General features: G+C 33.8%; 1 pseudogene; it reads left to right on the forward strand.

Annotated features, from left to right (window-relative positions):
- The first annotated feature begins 3,181 nt into the window (after nt 1-3,181).
- On the forward strand, nt 3,182-20,289 carry LOC141690586 (ABC transporter E family member 2-like; annotated as a pseudogene).
- Nucleotides 20,290-21,445: the final 1,156 nt, after the last annotated feature.

Raw genomic sequence — 21,445 nt, forward strand, 5'->3', positions numbered from 1 at the left:
CAAGTTAGTCCAAGGACAATCAGTAATAGTGGTAAAGCTCTGCAAACAAGTACCCCTGACCATTCTTTTATAGTTCAGTATATATTAAAGAAATGTTGTTTTATTTTTGAACAGGAACAGAAACGTTTTAAGTTACGTATCCCCTGTGTTTGAAAATGTTGTTAAATATGTGTTTTTGGGGAAAAGTAACTTCTGAAAATACCTAAGAGGTAAAAGTGATTTTGAAACTGGATAAAATGAATCAGATAGTGGATGGTCAGCGGCGTAAGAGGCCCGTTATTAGGTAACGGCCCAACAAGTGGTTGCGTAAGAGGCTAAGTTGGATGCGCGCACTGGTAGGCCGCTTAGTCCAGCATGACAGAGACCTAGCTAGTCTCTGAGTTCCGGAACAATTTGTGGTGGGATAGACTGATCAGCTGTCCCTAGAATTCATCCACTTTTTTATCTGATTTTGGTTTAATGGTTCCCGTAACAGAACAAATAGTTTTGTGGTCCCCGTAACGGGACAGATGATTTTGTGGTTCCAGTAACGGAACAAGTGATTGAGGTTCCAGAAATGGAACAAATGGTTTTGGGTCCCCGTAACGGAATAAATGGTTTTATGGTTCCTGTAATGTAACAGAAGGTTTGAAAATGAAAATAGCATGCTAAAAGAATTGAACTCTAGTATTTATACACAGCACACTACTACGTTTGTTTTGTTGGAAGCATGCTAATTTTAATATCCAGTTATAAATATTTACTTATTTTCTAGCGAGCTATGAATTCTGTTCCTATAACTGCTTTATCATAATTTACTTGTTATTCATATAGTGGTACTGCTGAGCAATTGATTGCTCACCCTTGTAGATTGTTTTATATATGTGTTGCAGATGCCTAGGAGATTCTTCCGCGATAGTCAGGGCAGAGGTCCAGTTCCTTTTGCGTCAGGCTCCTCTGAGGTAGTTGTGTGGACCAAAGATGGTCTGTTGAGTTGCTGTATTAAGACAGTGTTGTTTAGAATATTGTTATAAGTTGGTTTTGTGTTAAGTGTAACCTAAATTATACTTAAAACTGGAAAAGGTCTTGGTAAAGGGGGTCGTAATTGTGTATTAATAATTTTTTGAAATATATAATATGTTTAGTATTATGGTTGTTGGTGACGTCAACTCCTGACCCCGAGGTTGAGGCCGTCACAGTTGGTATCAGAGCTACAGGTTTGAGTCCCTGATTTGGGTTAGGAGTAGGGCCGAAAGAGTGTAGAATGGTATATATATATATATAGATGTGAGTCAACAACTCAGTCAGAGGAGCAAGTCTATGAGTTTAGTCAAGGGTTTCGGAAGCGTAACCCTGACGTTTGTTGAGGAGTGACTAGAACTGCCCTAGTTTAGAGTACGTCTCCTTCGTATATATATTATTAGTGATGTTCGATAGAGATTTCTAGATTCCCTCCCGAGAATTCGAGTCTGATTGAGAGAATTCAGCTTCTGAGCAGACATTTGATGTGTCAGCTGAAGAGATGCCAACGTTATTTTTAAATATTGCATTTTCTGTGTCAAGGAATGTTATTGGACAGATTGTGTGACCTTGAGAGTTCGGATAGCGTGATAATAGTCAGGGGTTGTTATGACGACTAAGTTTGGTAATGAATTTCTGTGATTAGATGGTCCTCGTTATTGAAAGCAAGTAAGAGCGACTGTTGAGAAGGAAGAGAGTCCTATATCAGAATATTATTTAAAATAATGTTAACCGTGAGAGTTTAGGACTTAATGATGGAGTTGTAGCCTTGGGAGAGTAAATCAGTGGTTAAGGAATTATTTGTGGGTAAGAAGAAATCCTCCTTAGAAGAATGGTTAGTTGGAATTGGACTATGGTGCCTAGAAGAGTGCAGTGTTCCTTAAGCCGACCTGATATAACAGTTGATCTATGCAATTGGTGGTTGATATAGCCATCCAAGTTCCGTAGTGTAGCAGATTAGTGTTGATGTGGTAATGGAGCAATGACGGAAAGTTAGTCAGTTGTTGTTATCTTAAGGAGCCATGCTACGGTAACTAGTTTCTTTATATTTCTGTTTTTTTGTACTGTTGTCGATTATGCTACTGTCATTATTGCTATTGTTGCTAATGCTGCTAATCTAAATTTCTTTTGTAAATGGACCCTGATATTAAAGACATGGGTACTGTGATTGGGCAGCATTTTCCTGATACAGGTGCACCGTTTAAATGGTGATACCTTTTGTCAAATATTTTTGTTATTGAATAAACTTATTTATATATTTCAGGAAGATGCCACCCAAGAAAGCTACCCAGTCTAAAGGAAATAGTAGTAGTTTTACCGAGAGTCCAGCTATAAATGAAATTCTAGACTTGTTGCGTCAGCAGCAGCAACAACAGTTGCAGTTAATCCAACAGGTTCAGCAACAGCAACTACTGTTACAGCAGCAATAGCAAGGAGTGAACCGAAGTGTTAGTTTTAAATCTTTTCAGAATGTTAACCCTCCTGAATTTAAAGGTGAACCTAATCCAGTAGCTGCAGGAGCATGGTTAAAAGAGATGGAGAAGGCTTTCAATCTTGTTCAAGTAAGTGAGAATCCTAAGACTGATTATGCAAGCTATTTCTTGAAAAATAAAGCGAATTATTGGTGGGAGTCAACCAGGGCATTAGAAGAAGAAGAAGGCCCTGTTCCATGGGCTAGGTTTACTGAGTTATTTTTGGAAAAGTATTTTCATGACTGTGTGAGGAATCAAATGGAGATTGAGTTTCTAGAACTGAAGCAAGGTGACAGAAGTGTAGCTGAGTATGAGGCTAAGTTCACAGAGTTTGCTAGATTTGCACCAGATTATGTGTGCTCTGAAGCTCAGAAAGCAAGGAGGTTTCAACAAGGATTGAAGCCTAAAATTCGTAGTGGAGTGGTAGCATTGCAACTCAAGACGTATCCTTCTGTAGTTCAGGCCGCCTTAGTAATTAAATTTGATCAGAAGTTAGCCGCTAGAGAAAAAGAAGATAAGAAGTGAAAGATTGATGATATGGAAGAAGCATTAGGTCAAGAAGGATCCAGTCAGAAGTCTCATAAAAAGGCCGGAAGGAGTAAGAATAAAGAATTTAGAGAGAAAAGTATTTCTTTAAATAGAATTAGTAACACCTCAGCCAGCTCTAATCAGGCCAATTCGGTTAAATCGCCTATATCGGAGTGTAAGCAATGCGGTAAGAGGCATGGTGGAAGGTGTAAGGCAAATACTGAATGTTTTAGGTGTAGTCAGAAGGGACATTATGCATCAAAATGTAAGGTGGAAAATCCGAGAGTCATCTGTTATAAATGTGGCAAGGTAGGGCATGTTGCCAAGAATTGTAAAAGTACTTTCCGAGATAGCATGGGAGGTAGTGCATCAAAAGGTTTGGCGTCCGGTACACCCAAGGCTAAGACTTGTAATATGAGTAAAAGTTCAACTGCTCAAGACCATGATAAGGACCCAGAGCAATGATTGATTATCAGAAGAAGCAAATAATAATATCTGCAGAAGCTAACAATAGGATGAGTATCCAAGGGCATAAGCAAGAATATCAGGCGTGACTAGCGCATGTAAGGGATAATAAGAAGGAAGCACCTCAGTTAAAAAGGATCCAGATAGCAAGTGAGATTCCAAAGATTTTATCGAATGACTTACCAGGATTACCCCGGAGTATAAGATATAGTCTCTCATTGGTTGCTGTGCAGAGTTAGGCTGGTGTCAAAAGCCCATATCGGATGACCCAATAGGAATCAAGTAATCGATTAAGGGAAACTTCAAGATTATGGGATGAAAGAATAATGAGACAAGGTGCATTACGTGTTGTGCACTGATGTGATTTATAGGAAACAAGAATGGATGTATGAAGTTACGTGATGATTATTAGAAATTGGAAAGTTGACGAATAGGAATAAGTAACCCTGCATAGAATTGATTATTTATGAAAGGAATGTGTTGGTTCTTGGAGGAAGACCTAAGATCAGACTATTGTTAGCTAAAGGTAAGCCTGAGGACGTACCAAAGATTATGATTAGAATGAGTTATGAGCGTTGTAAGTTTTGGTGATAATAGGCGGAGTAATGAGTGTATCAGTTGTCTATAAGGAATTAAAGAATATGGTGTATCTAGAGTACTTTCATGGTATAATCGTATTTATTGATAACATCCTCGCCCATCTAAGGGATAAGGAAGGCCAAGTTGAAAACTTAAAGAAATGCTGCGAAGGGTTGAACAGTAACAATTGTATATTAAACCTTAAAGTATAAAGTTCTGGTCAGGAGCCCGGTTGTTTGAGTAACTACCAACCAAACAAGGTCCATTTAAGGACCGATGTCTTGAATAGAAGAGAAGAAATGAATATGATTAAGATTACTGAGGAATTAATAGAAGAATTGGAAAGAGTAAAAGTTGGAGTTTGAATACCTAAAGGTGATAAGAAGTGAATATATGAGATTACTTTCTAACCTTGACGGATGAGAATAAGTAAGAGGTGTTCGAATGTTTGGAACTAAGTTGAAAATGAGTACGGCCTATCATCCTTAGATGAAGGGTCAAAAGTGAGAAGGTGATTCGGACAATATAAGATATGTGGAGACTATATATGATGGGTCTAAAAAGGGAACTGCGGTAATCACCTACCATAGATGGAGTTTTCTATGATAATAGTTATCATGTTAGTAAGCGAATGCTACTTTGCGAAGTGTTGTATGGACATAAGCGTGGGTCCTCACTATATTGAGATAAAGTGGGAATAGAGATAGTGTTAAGTCCTGAACTAATTCAGTACATCTAGAGTGTGGCGGTGTTGACTCAGAAAAGAGTTGAAATAGCTCGGGATAGACAAAGAGGGAAAGCGGATTTACATCGAAAGAATATGAATATATAGAATGAGGATCGTAGTATAGGCAAAAGTTTTACCTTGGAAGAGATTGGTTAAGTTTGAATAGAAGGGACAAGTAAAGTCCTAATTTAATTGAACCATTCGAGGTATAAAAAAATATAGGTAAAGTTGTCTATAAGTTCGTATCACCGCCGCAGTCGCAGTATATATATAAATAATATGTTATACGTGTCAATGTTAAGGCGATATGTACCTGCTTTGAACCAAGTCGTTGATTGAGAGTCAAGGGGCTCTCATCTGAATTTATTTTGCGTGGAATGATCGATTCAAATTCTAGTTCGTTTAAAAGCGAATTCTTAGTATGGTTTGAATAAATCCTTGAATAAAAGAGCCTATTTAAAAGTTAGAGTCGGAATTGCTTGAAAAATATCCTCACTTATTTAGTTAAGTAAGATTCTGAGGACATAATCTTTTTAAAGGGGGAATAATATAACGACCCGTATATTTTAATTATTATTTAAATATGTAATTAAGGAATAAATAATCAAATAAAATTTATGTGCGGGTTCAGTCAGTGGGTTATTACTCTGTCACTATGTGTATGTGATTACTAGTGTATGGAATTGAATTGCGTGGTTAATTAATGAATTGTATGATTTTGTATCGTTGTTAAAAATAGTGTTATTGCAGTTTTATTTCCATAAATACTTGGACTGTCTCTAAAATTGTTTTTATGACTTTATAATTTCAATAATTATTTTTAGGACTTTATAAAAATGAGAAATCAATATTTCATCAATTATTTAACGCTGTACGATTCTCTGATTGCATTTATTTGTAAAATCTGTATTTAATTTCCGAATTCTTCAAAAATTATGAAACTCACATTTATTTAAGTTGGGAATATTCCGGAAATTTTAAAATTATTTTGGGAATTTTCGGGATTAATTTCACCTATGCGTTGATTCGTTTAATCGAGAAAAGCGGGTATAAATTGTGCTTCAGAAATTGTTTTAAAATTTCGAAATTTACATTTTTATAAACTTCGGGATATTTGTAATGTTTTAAGACTGTTTCCGTGATTTGCTGAATTTGTTTTGAGTGCAGCTCGGTTCGTTAATTGTGAGTTGCGAGTACGAGTTGCGTTTCAAAAAATGCTTTAAAAACAGTTGAGAAAGAGACGTTTGAATCAAAATAATTTTATTCAAATTTTATTTCAATAATTTCGGGATATTTCTAATAATTTAAGACTATTTTGGCAATTTTTTAAATTGTTTTAAAAGTGGTTCAGTTCGTTAATTTTAGATTTTGGGGGAAATTCCGGGTTCTCGGGTATTCGAATGGTACGTGTCAAAATCTTATCAAATAAATGACACGTACCCAAAATTTGTTGATACGTGGCTTCCTGGAATAATTCAACAAATTAATTTTTTTTAGTCATTCTACAACTCCTCTTCCTCATTTCTGAACTCTCATCACTTGATCTCTTCTCACAATTCTCGGTTTCTCTCCTTTTGCTCTCCCGAACCCATCTTCTTCCCTGTTCTTTCGTTTCCCTCTGTTCTTCCCCGGTTTCACTCGGTTTTTCGCCTTCCGGTGGACGGTGATGATTTAATTCTGAGTCCTAACATTTTAAAATAAATAAGTGAATAAAATAAGAGTTAAGGATATAAAGTATGAATTATAATAATAATTAGTGGGTTAAAGCGGTGATTGGAAAGTTGTGAAATCTAGATTGCGTGATTGGTTGGATTGTTGGATTATGGTTATTGTGGGCTTGTTGTTGTGACTTGACATCGAGTTGTTCGACGGGTAGGCCGATAAACAGAGGTGGTGTTGCCCGAATTTTTGGAAATTAAATTCGGAAATTCGGGACAGACCCTGTAATTATCGGAACGTCGAGCGAGTATAAATAAGTATATAGATATATTTATGCGAAACCTGATTGTATGTTGAGGTGAATGTTCTGTCAAAATCCAGTAACCCTAATTTCGTACAATAACGAGTATACGTATTTTCTAAAAATGAACACCGAACCGATTTCTGAGAACATGAACCCTAATTATTGTGTGTGTTATTATAATATGTATAATTATGAGTTGGGATTTGATATCGAATGGGTAGGTTATTAGCGAGGATAAGTCAAGCATACCTAGACATCTAACGTAGGGTATTTCAGCTCTGTAGGTTCTAGTCGAAGGACTCAAGAATTGAAGTCGAACTAAAGATAACCTAGTGATCAGTCGACAAGCGTAGCGAGGTTCCAAGTGAAGGACCTGAACGTTGAAGTCGGATCCAGGATAGTCTGAGAGTAAAGCGATAAAGCCGAGTGTCCAAGTTAGTCCAAGGTCAATCAGTAATAGTGGTAAAGCTCTGCAAGGCAAGTACCCCTGGCCATTCTTTTATCGTTCAATATATATGAATGAAATGTTGTTTTATTTTTGAACAGGAACAGAAACATTTTAAGTTACGTATCCCCTGTGTTTGAAAATGTTGCTAAATATGTGTTTTTGGGGAAAAGTAACTTCTGAAAATACCTATCTTTAAATTGTGATTAAAAATGGAACAGATGTTTTGAATAGTGTGGTGTGACATAATTGATTTTAACAAGAGATAGGTAAAAGTGATTTTGAAACTGGATAAAATGAATCAGATATTATATGGTCAGTGGCGTAAGAGGCCCGTTATTAGGTAACGGCCCAGCAAGTTGTTGCGTAAGAGGCTAAGTTGGATGCGCGCACTGGTAGGCCGCTTAGTGCAGCATGACAGAGACCTAGCTAGTCTCTGAGTTCCGAAACAATTTGTGGTGGGATAGACTGATCAGCTATCCCTAGAATTCATCCACTTTTATATCTGATTTTGGTTTAATGGTTCCCGTAACGGAGCAAATAGTTTTGTGGTCCCCGTAACGGGACATATGATTTTGTGGTTCCAGTAACGGAACAAGTGATTGAGGTTCCAGAAAGGAAACAAATGGTTTTGGGTCCCCGTAACGGGATAAATGGTTTTATGATTCCTGTAATGTAACGGAAGGTTTGAAAATGAAAATAGAATGCTAAAAGAATTGAACTCTGGTATTTATACACAGCACACTACTACGTTTGTTTTGTTGGGAGCATACTAGTTTTAATATCCAGTTATGAATATTTACTTGTTTTCTAGCGAGCTATGAATTCTGTTCCTATTACTGCTTTATCATAAACTGTTTTACTTGTTATTTATATAGTGGTACTGCTGAGCAATTGATTGCTCACCCTTGCAGAATGTTTTATATATGTGTTGCAGATGCCTAGGAGATTCTTCCGCGATAGTCAGGGCAGAGGTCCAGTTCCTTTTGCGTCAGGCTCCTCTGAGGTAGTTGTGTGGACCAAAGATGATCTGTTAAGTTGTTGTATTAAGACAGTGTTGTTCAGAATATTGTTATAAGTTGGTTTTGTGTTAAGTGTAACCTAAATCATACTTAAACCTGGAAAAGGTCTTGGTAAAGGGGGTCGTAATTGTGTATTAATAATGTTTTGAAATATATGATATGTTTAGTATTATGGTTGTTGGTGACGTCAACTCCTGACCCCGGGATTGAGGCCGTCACACCTATCCTGGAAGATTAATTTAAGGTGCCCGTAATTTTTTAATAAAATCTTTAATAATATATTGCGAATCCCTTTTGTACTTGTTATGTTTGTTTCTAAGTCGGTGCCTTTGTATTTGGGTTCTATTGGTTGTTGAGACATAAAATGTATTAAAGATAAGCAAAACTTTACTTGAACATTTATTCTTAAGTTTTTGAAAGTAGGTTATTTAAATTAAAAGATGTGAAGCACTGAAGGTTTACAATATTGTACTCTAAATTTAAACCCTTCAGGTACTGCTTGTGCATTGAGAACAATATGTATTTAAATTTGATAGTAATTCCATAAAGATATTTTAGAGGCTGATTTTGGGGTAAAATGCCCTCGGGTCTAAAATTATGTAAGACGAGTTTTACCCCCTCAAGTTTTACAGGATACAACCATGTCATTTTTTTAGATGTTTTCCTGTTTTCTTAACCAAAAGTTGTCTCAAAACTACATGTATACCATTCGGGACAATGTATATAATTTTTATTTCTATTAATTCTTGCTAGCAATTGCTAAAGCTTCCTGCCAAAATAAATTAGAATACATAATTCCAATGATAACTCCATTTAGTCGTCAAGATACTGACCCATGTAAATTTATCTTCTATTTTCAATTTTTTAACTGAAGCACCATTTAGGATAGCATGTTTGGGGTTCATATTTATAGTATGGTATATAATTTTGAAATGCGGTCTTGAGCTTTCATCCTGGTATGTTTGAAGTACTTTTGAATTTGTTTCAACTTCCGAGGCTATAGTAATTTGTAATACATGATGCAGTATCAGTTGAAGTTTTGTATAATTACTACACCTTACAATAAATTACATGAATTGTTTAAAAAAACCTTAATATATTATGTCATGTTGAATAAACATTTCGCAACCCTGGCTCTCTAGTGTTCTTTCATATTCACCATTTTAAGAAAGTGAATATGAAACTGTTGTGCAACTAGTGCTTCTGGGTGGTAGCACTCTTGATTTTCAATAATTTTTACTTGGCTTTATTGCTTAATCAGTGTATGGGCGCTCAATATTTTCTCATCTAACATATATGTGTGTATTTTAATATAAATCAAACAAGACCATCATCATCTTGATGACATTTTATGTAACGTCTAGGAAATCTACGTCTGTATTATATCATATTTATAATAAATTATGTGTGTTAATGTGTCATTTATGTGGAATTATCTGTCAAACCCTAATTACTATGTGTTACGTGCATTCTGTGTCATTCCGGTATTTTTAAGATATTTTATTTTGCATTCATAGCTTTCATTTCAAACGTTTTACGACCCGAACCTTAATTTTAAAGCAGGTATTTCAAATAAAATAATGGGCCTTATTTTTCATCAAACGACTTTTACCATCGCATTATTCTGAACATCTAGGCATTTTATAAATTTTCTCGTTTTGCAAAAAATGACTTTTCCGGGCCCCATTGGGTGTTAAAACCCCCACAAAAAACACATTTTTATTTTTATAAAATTATAGGACTTTTATTTATACCATTTCTTTGTATTTTTGCATTATTCACAATTTTTGGGAAATTTTGGCATATATATTGTATATATAAAATATTTATAAATTAAATTTTAATACTCAAAAATTATAAAAATTGGAGCAAAATATTTTTATTAGGAGTATAATTAGCCCCTTAATTTTATTTGGGGGTATTATTTTTCATAAATATAAATAGTTGATTATTAGTAATTATTTAGTTAATTAATCATAAAAAAAATCAGAAAATTCAGAAAAATCCCCAAATTCCCAGAATTAGGGTTTGAAGTTCTTGAGAATCAAAGTCGATTTTGAAGGTGTTTATGTTCATCAAATCGAACATGTAAGTAGTCGTTTTGAAGCTTATGAATCGTAGTTTTCAATTCTGTAATTGTTTTTGTTGATTGATTAGCCGATTTTTATTTCGAATTTTCAGATTATTTCTTTGAATTCGGGTTTTGAGTTTGGGTGATTATTCGATGTTTTTGTTGATGGGAATGATTTGATCGTGTAGCTTCAAATCGATTTAAGTCTGTTTCTTTGAATTTGGTGTTGATTTCGACCTCGCTGGAGAACCGCCGCTGTCGGCGGTGTTCTTCGTTTTCCGGCGATAATAACAACGAAGGGAGGCAGAGAAAGGCTGAGCAAGTACCAGGCGATTGTTTTGGAGTGAACTCGCAGAAGAACGGGATCAAAAACCACAGGATTAGCCACGATTTGCAGTCGCCGGAAACCGTCACCGTCGCCGGATTCTGGGACGGCGACGGCTGTTCTTCGTCGACCCGAGTCGACCCGGTTTCGACCCGGGAAACGACACGGGTTTGATCCTGAAAACCCCCAATTTGTTTTCCAGTTTGTGTTTCTGAATTTCAATTATTTAATTATATTTTTATAAAATCAAAAATCAGTTTTAATAATTCTAAAAATCTAATAAAAATTAGATTTAAATTCTGAAAATTATTATTAATAATTTCTAAATTATTTTACTAATTTAGAAATTCGTATTTAATTATTTAATTAATTATTTAATGAATGATACGTCGGATTATTATTATTATTATTATTATTATTATTATTATTATTATTATTATTATTCGAGCGATAGTTAGTTATTCGAAGAATATCGTAATAATTATTTGTAACGAATAATTAAATACCGATAATCGATTAATCGTATAAGTTGTAATAATAACCGTAATAATTCAATAATTATACGAGGAATGTGAGTAGATCGTATTTATACGAGTAGTTGATCGTTGAGTTGGGCTATGATTCGAATAATAATTAATTATCCGATAAATAGCGCAACAGTTAGTTCTATCGATTACTTATTTGTAAATAATCGATCTAATCGAGTAAGTAATAATAATTTGTAAATAATTGTAATAAATTGTAATTAGTCCTAATTAATTATTTTAAAATAAAATAATTATTAAATAATTATTTAAAAATATAATTAAGGATTATTTAATTATAATTAATTATTTATAATTAATTATTAATTAATTAAATCTTGTTTAATTCATAATAATTAAACCGTTAGTCCGATTTAAGTGAAACGAAAGCCCTTCGGCACAGAAAAATAAATTATTCTCATTAAAAATAATATTAAGACCTAATTTCTTCCAGAACTTAGCTGACTTTGTTACTTGCTTGATTATCAGTCGAATTGCGTGCCGAGACGAGTCCGAAAAATTCCGAAAAATAGAAAACGAGTCAGATAATGATTAGTTGAGCGATCAACGAGTCGATTTTGATTCTAAAAATTATTTTAACCGTAAAAATTGATTATGTGCTTATGTTTATTATGTGGTTAATCGAGTCTTACTTGCTAACATATAATATACGAGTCAGTCATAAGCGTATGGGTAGGTAATAGGAACGATGTGAAGTCGATTTAAGACGCAATTGAAGTACAAAATAACTAAACCAGTCTATTTCTCTAACATAAGCTAAGCCAGCAGGGCAGGTTGATTCGGTGATAGACGAAGGTGATATATTTGAAGTGAGTCGCGCAGAAGGCAAGTTTTTCCCCTATTCTATTTTCAGAATAATGATACTTCTATCAGATTCTTATCATGCTTGTACTCTTTTGATTCTCTTATTCATATTTCATTTCTATTCTTGATTTATCCTTTTCATTTGAATTCATTGTTCATATTCCAATTATTACTCACAATTATTGGTATATTCTGGAGATTAGAATATGTCAAAGCATACCGATTGTTCCGGTTTCTATTCCATGGACTGGATAATTATACTTTGGGGATTAAGTTTACTTAATCCTAAGGACCGGGACATAACCGGATCCTTGAGATGGGCCGTAGTGTCTGGGTGCCCGACGGGATCTATATAGTGGGATATAGATCTACACTGTATCCTGGATGATCAACAGGGTATAGATACGAACTTGTGTCCAGTTTACTCATTTGTACTCGCCAGTAATGGCCTTCTTTCTACTCTCGTGGGGTTATATCTTTGCAGATATACCCAGGTTATCGATTCACTTAGATTGCTTTAACATTGTTTATATTTTTGCGGACTTGTTGAGCAATTTTTGGCTCACCCCTTTTTGTTGTTATCCACTTTATTGTTTTCAGTTAAGAAGGAATATGAAACCCATCAGGACTCGAGTGGTAAAGGAGCGGGTCAAGCCTCGGGATCCTCTCATACCCAAGGTGTTGATCCCAATCCAGGAAGAAAGTTTTGAGTTGCCCGAACAGGTGGAGTGTAGATAGTTAGTGTGTGTGTGTGTTTGAATAAAGGATGAACTTAGTTTAAAACTGGTTAGACAATGGTTTGTAATAAAGAGAGTTTGTAAGATTTTGAATTTGGTTTGTAATAAAGTAGTTAGTGGTTCTTGTTTTCATACTTCAACCTAAAAAGATCCTGGTTAGTGTTAAAGGGGTTTAGATTCATTTCTTTATTATTTGTTAATCAGATTGTACAAGTTTGGTGATTAGCTAGTAACCCCCAGACTTATACCCCAGGTCTGGAGGGCGTTACATTTTAAAAGTCTTTCTAGGCTATGATGGAAAAGTGCTTTACCAAACTAATGAGAGATACAAGAATAAAGTACTTTGTGCTAACCTTGAATTAAATTAGATTATCAACCGTAAATTGGAAGATTTATGTGGTGGGGAGCTTCTGAGCTTTGTTATAGCTATAGTTGATATAATGAAGGCTGAAACTTGCATGTTTGATGAACCATCGAGTTACTTAGTTATTAAACAAAAGCTCAAGGCTGCTCAAGTTATTTAGATCCTAGCTCGAGCCTAATAGGTTTGATTCTCTATATTTTTTCCATTTTGGGTATTTCATCTTTTTTTTACAAAGTAGAATAACTCAGCTTTGATATTTTGAATCAGTTATGTGGTTGTTGTGGAGCATGACCTTAACATCATGGATTATTTATCAGACTACATTTTATTCCTATATCAAAAACCTGTTGTATATGGCGTTGTTACTCTTCCAACGAAAGGGTCTTCCACTTCTATTTATGTACTATGTAAGCTGTTTGACTGATTCGTTGGCTCCGCGTTCATGAAATTCCAATATCAAAAACATAAAACAAATTCTTCGATCTTAATTTCAGGCGTATATAATTCGTTCATCTCTAGTACTATTTGACAAAGAATTAAAATATTCTTGGCTGGTTTTTGTACCTAGAAAAAATCTAAAATTTCGAGAGGTTTCTTGGGGAATTTTTTTGTACCATGTGTTCCTTATCCCTCCAGATTACGGATGCTCAACTCGAAAGTGCCAATGACATGAAAACATATGCAAGATATAAATATCCAACCATGACTATAACTCGAGGGGATTAGTTTGAAATTTAAAGTGACATTGGCGAATTTACATATTCTTAAATCATTATAATGGAGGGTGAGAATGAGACGAGAAACACAATCTTTATTAGGATGCCGGAATGTGTTTTTTTGCCTTGTGGTATCTTCCGGACGTATTTTGGACATATTATTGTACATCATTCTATGACATAATTCGTTGCACTTGATGATCTTTGCAGGTTGGTTTACTAAAGCCTGAAAAAGTGGATGGCTTTAATACCAATATACCCAACTTAAATGTATCGTACAAGCCCCAAAAGTTTAGTCAAGAATCTAAAAATAGTTAGAAATCTACTTCATGATTCAATTTGTATTAGAGTAATTGGCAGTTTATGACCCAGTTTTATTTTCATTTTTGCGATTTGGGACTACATTATTTTCTCTGTCAACATGCACCCCATAAAATTAATTTCGCTTCTATTTGCACTCCACTGACGACTTTCCATCCAAGATGACCGTTAACTTTAACGGAAGCGGGGGCATTTCAGTAAAGTACTAATTAAATAAGAAGAAAATAAGAGTAATTGGCACTTTTTAACCCATTTCTTTGGTCATTTTTTCAATTGGGTCTATATTATGTTTTCTTGGAAGTTGCACCTTTAACTATGTGTTATGGTTAAAAAACTAAGGTTATTATTTGCTGTATTTACTGCTAAGGTTCGGGAGCTCAAGGCCTTTAATGGTTGCTCTCGTGTTTCGTAGCTTAACTCTGCCTTTACGAGATGTCTACGTATCTCTGTGAATTAGAGAATCAAGCCAAAAAATGTAGTTCTAATTTGTGGGGTGAATCCCCTTATATAGATGTTGGTGGTCCTTGAATTGGACTTGGTATAGGAGACTTGGTAGCCAAGTCTCAGAATTAGAATGGACTTTGGAGTCCTAAATAGTAGGAAACTGATTTCTTACCCTTCTAGGTCCCTTTGAGGCTAATCTGCAAGGATTTATGTCCTTATCGGGACTCTTCTCAATAGCTGATTTTCCCTTATTAATTAATTACGAAATTAATTAATATTCAGGGTTTTTGGGCCTTCTTTGTTCCATCAGGCCTGATCTGGTCCTTCAGGCCTGATCAATGTGTTAACCTTTTTGGTCTGAATGTCATACATCTTCTTATTGGGCCTAGCAACCCAAATCATGTATAATTACTGTAATATTTAATTACATAATCAAGATTTATTTGTCCCTATCACTATGAATTTCGCTTTGTTTTACACCCCTAGACCGTTTTTAACTTCTATATCATTGGTAAAATCGAAAATTCAGCTCTCCAAGAATAAATCGCCGGATCCTTCGGTTTTCCAATCCAAACCTACAAATAAATACATGAATCGATTGTAAATAACAAACAAAAGCTAGAATCGAGTTTAATTAGCGGATATAGATCGGCATATTAAATATTCAATCCGATAAAAAAAGCCAATTATAAATGGAATGAATATTTAATAGACTGATCCATATTCGCTAAAATTAAAAATTAAAGTTGATTATAGGATTTTTATTTCGAATTGGGGTTTGATTTTCGGGCATTTTCATTAAATTTGATATAACATATATCCTTTTGCTTGTTATTTGCAAATGGAGTTGAGCACTCGGTCGGTTCGGTCTTCGGCCAAAAACCAGACCGAAACGAATATATCAAAAACCCGAATTATCATTTTTTCTTGGATCGAACCGGACCAAACTTGTATTATGGACCAGATTTATTTTGGTTCGGCCTGGTTTTGGACCGAACGGACCAATTTTTTTTAAAGAAATAAAATTGTATTAAAATTTCAAACCAAAAAATATGAAATCTAAAATTTAATTAAAAGTAAGGTGATATGTAGAGTTCTAAGAGGGTACAAATATAATTAAAAATTAAAAATTATAATTATAATTTTTAAGATATATGTAAAATATATAATATAAAATTATAGTATTTATGATTAGGACTATTCGGTCTATTCGGTCTATTCGGTCTATTCGGTCTATTCGGTCCGGACCGAAATATTTTTTAAAAGAACCAGACCGAACGAAATTTTATTTCGGTCTATTTGGTCCAGACAGAATAGAATGAATTTCTGAAAAATCAGGATCGAACCGAATCAAATTAATACGGTTCGGTTCGGTTTTCGGTCTCGGTTCGGTTTTGCTCAGCCCTATTTGCAATTTGTTCTTGTAGATAAGAAATTTCCGATTTTACCCCTGATATAAAAGTTAAAAACGGTCCGGGGAGTGCAGAACAAAGCGAAATTCAAAGTTAAAGGTGCAACTTGCAAGAAAACATAATATAGACTCGAATTGAAAAAATGTCCAAAGAAATGGGTTACAAAGTGCCAATTACACTTATTTTCTTCTGTTTTAATTAGTAATTTACTGAAATGCCCCCACTTCCGTTAACTTTAACGGTCATCTTGGATGGAAAGTCGTCAGTGGGTGCAAATGGAAGCGAAATTAATTTTATGGGGTGTAAGTTGACAGAGAAAATAATGTAGACCCAAATCACAAAAATGAAAATAAAAGTGTATTACAAATTACCAATTACTCTTTATATTGAGTACACTAATATAATATTCAGTTTAAATCAAGTGTACTGAAGCCACTTTTAATTGAGCAATCGATAACAAAAAAGGAATAGATCTTTCTGAAAGGGGCATGCAAAGAGCTGCAATATTTCTGTACCTTGGGAAGGTAATGTATTTTTTATTTTGTGTTATTTAGCATAATTTTCACTTATTTGGGCTAAAGAGTTAAGAAATTCAGTGGACTTATCATTTTGATCCAACACTTTTTTCTTAGAAGGCCAACCAAAGTACATGTATTTTAGATTTCTTTGAACTTATCTTATCTTGTGAACTCCTGTAGACTGCAGATATATATTTAATTGATGAATTAAGTGCACATCTTGACTCCGAGCAGCGCATCGTTGCATATAAAGTCATAAAAAGATCATAAAGATGTTTATAATACATGGAAAAAAGAGCTTTCATGATTGATCACAACTTTATAATGGCAACATATCTGGAAGACACGGTTATAGTTTAGGAGGGAAATTCTCCAATTGATTGTGTTGCTAAATCTCCCCAATATCTATTCGGCGGAATAAATATTTTCTTATTGGTATGCCTCACTAGCCAACTTCAAACGACTTTTATGTTAGCTAAAAAGAGAGTCAAATTTCTTAGAGTCGCTATTACTACACAAAAAGATCTATGTACTTTATTCAATATATGTCGCAAAGGATTCTTATTTGATTCATTGAGATCCAACTCTTGAGTTTTTGGATCAGATGTTAAAGAAATACTTCATGCAGAATAATTTAGAGCAATTCAAGTACAATATAAAGGTTATGGAATTTCAAAAGTGCTCCCAAGTACCAGAGAACTGATATTTGTATTCAAGTTTTCAATTTATTTAGATCTCGCTTTTCTTTTTGGTACAATTTACACCAAGAAAAAATTATACTTGGCACCCTTTTTGGTAAAATTTATACTTGGCAAGTTGATGCATTATTTACAATTAAACAAAAAATATATTTAGTATTGGTGATCATTGAATACTGCAGCTGTGCTTTGATCCGTCTTGAATTTTTATAAAGGAAACTAAATAGCATTCTAAATTTATATTATGACTGTGTCCATACTCCAAGTTTTATGCAGGTAAAAGAATGAACAAAGTTGTTGAGAGTTTTTTTAATTATTTTATTACGGTTGTGGCATTCGATTTCAGCAGTATACATCATTTACACTTTAGCCGCCCAGAAATGATAAATAAGTTTCTCCGAGCCATATCACGTTTACATCAGCGTTAACAAATGATGCTGAATTAGATGATCCTGGTGTAGTTGATTCTCATTGTATGTGCTGCTGCAACCTAGCTGGTGGTTATGCCTTATGCATGCATATACTTAATCAAAAAACAAGAAAAAAGAGTAGACAAAAGGACCAAAGCAAAAAAATTAAAGTCGTGTAAATTAAATCAAAATTTAAAACTATGGACTGAAATATAAAGAATAACGCATAAATAAAATTGTATAAAAGTAACTTAAAACACACCAAAAACAATAAGAGTTGTTTACTTAATTAAGAAGCTAGTACATCGCATAAGTTTTTAAGAGAAACTAGCATAAAAACCCGTGCGAGACCCTGTATATATATCGAAATATCATCTCCAACGAACTTGCACCTATAAAGGAAATTTTTGCTATCAATTTGGTAAAATAACTAAAACTTCGCATTTTATTTTTTCTTAAAAATTATATCACATATATTTTATTACAATATAAGTTTTATTGAATAAACACACATTATAAACTTTATTCATTTATTTTTGTATTAGGGTGAACATGATTATTTGACATTGTTTGTTATTTCTTATATATACTGTCAAAGATTTAATAAGAAGGTTATTTAAAAACATATTAAATATTTACTAAATACTTAATATATCTTTATTTATTTATATTTTTCATATAGTGGATATCATTATATGTCAAATATTGATTAAAATTATTATCGTAATTGCAACTTTAATTATTTAAAAATATATATCTAACTAAATCAATATATATGAAAGAAAAAATATGATAAAATGTTATTTCATAAATTACAATAGGATACTAATATTTAACTCTTTAGCAACACACATATTAAATGCTTAATTGAAAACATAAAAGACATAGTAGCATAGTGATTTTGTAGTGTGAGAACTAATGGAGAGACTGGGGGTCGATTCTCACTAACAATATTTTTATAGTAAATACATGGGCAAATCAGACATTTCAGTGAGAATAAAAAGTCTCACTATATTTATCCTCATAATTGCAAGAATATTATAATGGTAACTTTAACTTGAAGAAAGAGTTTGAGAAAATATTGAATGGTTATTAATTTGACTTGAATAAAAAAATTTAAATTATATTAAAATGGTGATAAGAATTTAAGAGAAAACTAGCATAACATCCTGTGCGAGACACGTGTTATTTTGTAGAAATATTTTGGAATAAGGTGTATATAATTTTTAAAATTTCAGCTTGCGTGAGTTTTTTTAGAAATCAATAGTATAGTCTCATAATAATTTAATTAAGTGTGTGAAAACTACCATCGAAATCAGCTTATACTTAACGATTGTTTACACTGTCAAGTAATGGTATTTCGTGCCATGTTTACAGTTTTTTTTGCCGATTTTGATGATTCTGGTGATTAAAAATGTTTTCGTTAATGTGATCCGTAACTTGACGTGTTGATGTACAATGTAATTTGTTAAAGTATGATATTTACACGCTTAACGTGATTGAAATTTGTTCTACATGATGTTAAAAGATTTTATAACATCATCCCGTATTTTTATGATGTCATTGCCATTCGAAGACATCAGTTATTTTAAAAGTGATGTCTAAAGTTACCTAAAAAAAAATTCAATTCACGCCCACCTTGATATTTTCCCCCTTAGTCAAAATTTCCCCCCTTATCCCAAAAATTCACCCCGCTCATTAGCCAATATTTTGGTTCCCCCATTATTTTCTCTCGATTAAACACTCATCTCCCCCCGCTCACTCTCACCTCGACAACTCACCTCACCATCTCAATTCCACTCATCTCACCTCTTCTCACCATCTCACCTCCCCTCACCATCTCTATGTGTTCATCATCTCAACTCAACTAAAGCTCTGTTGTTAAGCTTTGTAAGCTTATCTCATCTCTATTCTTAAATCGAAATGGTCATCTCTACATGATAACAAAATTTGTAAATTGGGGTTTCTTTAAATCAAAACCCTAACTTGTTAAATTGGGGTTTTTCCAAATTGAAACCCTAATTTGCTTATTTGCCCTGTGTATGGTGCTTTCATTTAATTCAATATATTTTGGAGTTATTAATTCTTTTCAATTTTATGTTATATACGGGACCTTTTTTGCATACGGTTGTGGATTTAATATCTAGGTATTCATTTGTTTAAAGTTTGATTGAAAGTTGGGTTGTGTTACTCATTGGTTTATGCTTTTATGTTTGTATGTTATATAATTTAATTTTTATGTTACGTTGTGTTTGTGACTATGTAACTTTTTAGTTATCGCATAGATCCGTCTAAAAGATTCTTTAATTATGCCCAAAGATATAGAACTCTGTCACTTCTATCTGTGGACTGCTACAATTGAATTTACTCTTCATCATATTATTGTTAGACACAAAGCATGTAAACTGCATTGTCATGAATTGCCATTTTTAGGTTATACTAATATATTATGTACTGTTTTTGGTGCAGGTTATAGCAGTTAATGGAAAGTTTTCGGGTCCAACTTTCAATGTGACCACTAATGAAAATGTCATTGTGAATGTGAGAAACAAATTGAATGAGAATGCGTTTGTAACTTGGTAGGTTATGTTTTTTACTCTAGAAATGATTTAAGTTTTTCGTTTCAAGAATGTCTTTTGAGGGTGCAAGTATTCTGTTTTGGTGTTCTAGGCCTGGAGTTCAAATGCGTCGTATTTCTTGGCAAGATGGGGTTCTTGGCACTAACTGTCCCATTCGACTAGGGTGGAACTGGACGTATGAGTTTCAGGTCAAGGATCAGATTGGTAGCTTCTTTTACTTTCCGTCGCTCAACTTTCAGAGGGCATCAGGTGGTTTTGGTTCTTTCATCATTACTAATCGGAAAGTTATACCGCTGCCATTTAATATGCCTTACGGGGATATAGTGATTCTCATCGGTGACTGGTATACCAAAAGCTATTCAGTTAGTTATTGCTATTGATTTATATGTTTTATGGGTATATCATTTTCGTATTAGTTGTATTGTGTTAAATATTTTTTTTTCAAGATAGGCTCTGAGGTCATCCCTTGACTCGGGCAAGGACCTGGGAATGCCAGATGGTGTCCTGATTAATGGCAAGGGACCTTATCAGTACAATGCGAGTGTACCAAATGGCATTGACTATGAAACAATTAATGTTGATCAAGGTAATACTAAAGATGTCCTCAACAATGCAAGTTTTACACGACTACACGAGTAATTAAGCCTAATGGCTTTAAAGTATAAATAATCAGTATTTCTTTTGGGATCAAGAACAATGAGTATTACTTTGGATGTAGAAATGTGTGCTTTAAACTGATCTTTTTTGTACAATGTACAACGATTGTTCTTTCGGTCTTAATAAGTGAAATAAAGTTCTTGAACATTTCAGAGCTTAAATTAGTTTTTTTTACGACATTGGATCTAATAAAGTTATATAGTTATTTGACCAATTACTATATTGTTGAGTTTCTCTTGTTCAATAAACCAATTTCACTGTAACTGCTGCTAACAAGCCTTCTGCTTTGTTTAAATAGGAAGTTCATCTCTTACACCTGCTGAAAGAAAGTAATGCATCACACAAGTCCTTTGGAGTGTGTGAGGACGCATTATTTATGGGAGATAAGTTGGAGGAGCGTGCAGAAATTTGGTTTTAGTCATGGTGTGGGTATTAGAAGTCTTGGTATCCACTCGACTAAAAAGATATATATCGACAATGATAGCAGGTTTCCAAGTTGCCATGCATCAGAAAGTGAAGTTCTTGATAATTGGGCCCTGGGGCATTTTACAAGCACAGATTGCATTGGCGATGTTATGGGCTATAAACTCAGCTGCTTATAGCAAAATTCTCTGACCAATTCTTAACTGTACAATCAAAAGATT

This window comes from Apium graveolens, chromosome 10 (genome assembly GCF_009905375.1).
Source record: "Apium graveolens cultivar Ventura chromosome 10, ASM990537v1, whole genome shotgun sequence".
NCBI lineage: Eukaryota > Viridiplantae > Streptophyta > Magnoliopsida > Apiales > Apiaceae > Apium > Apium graveolens.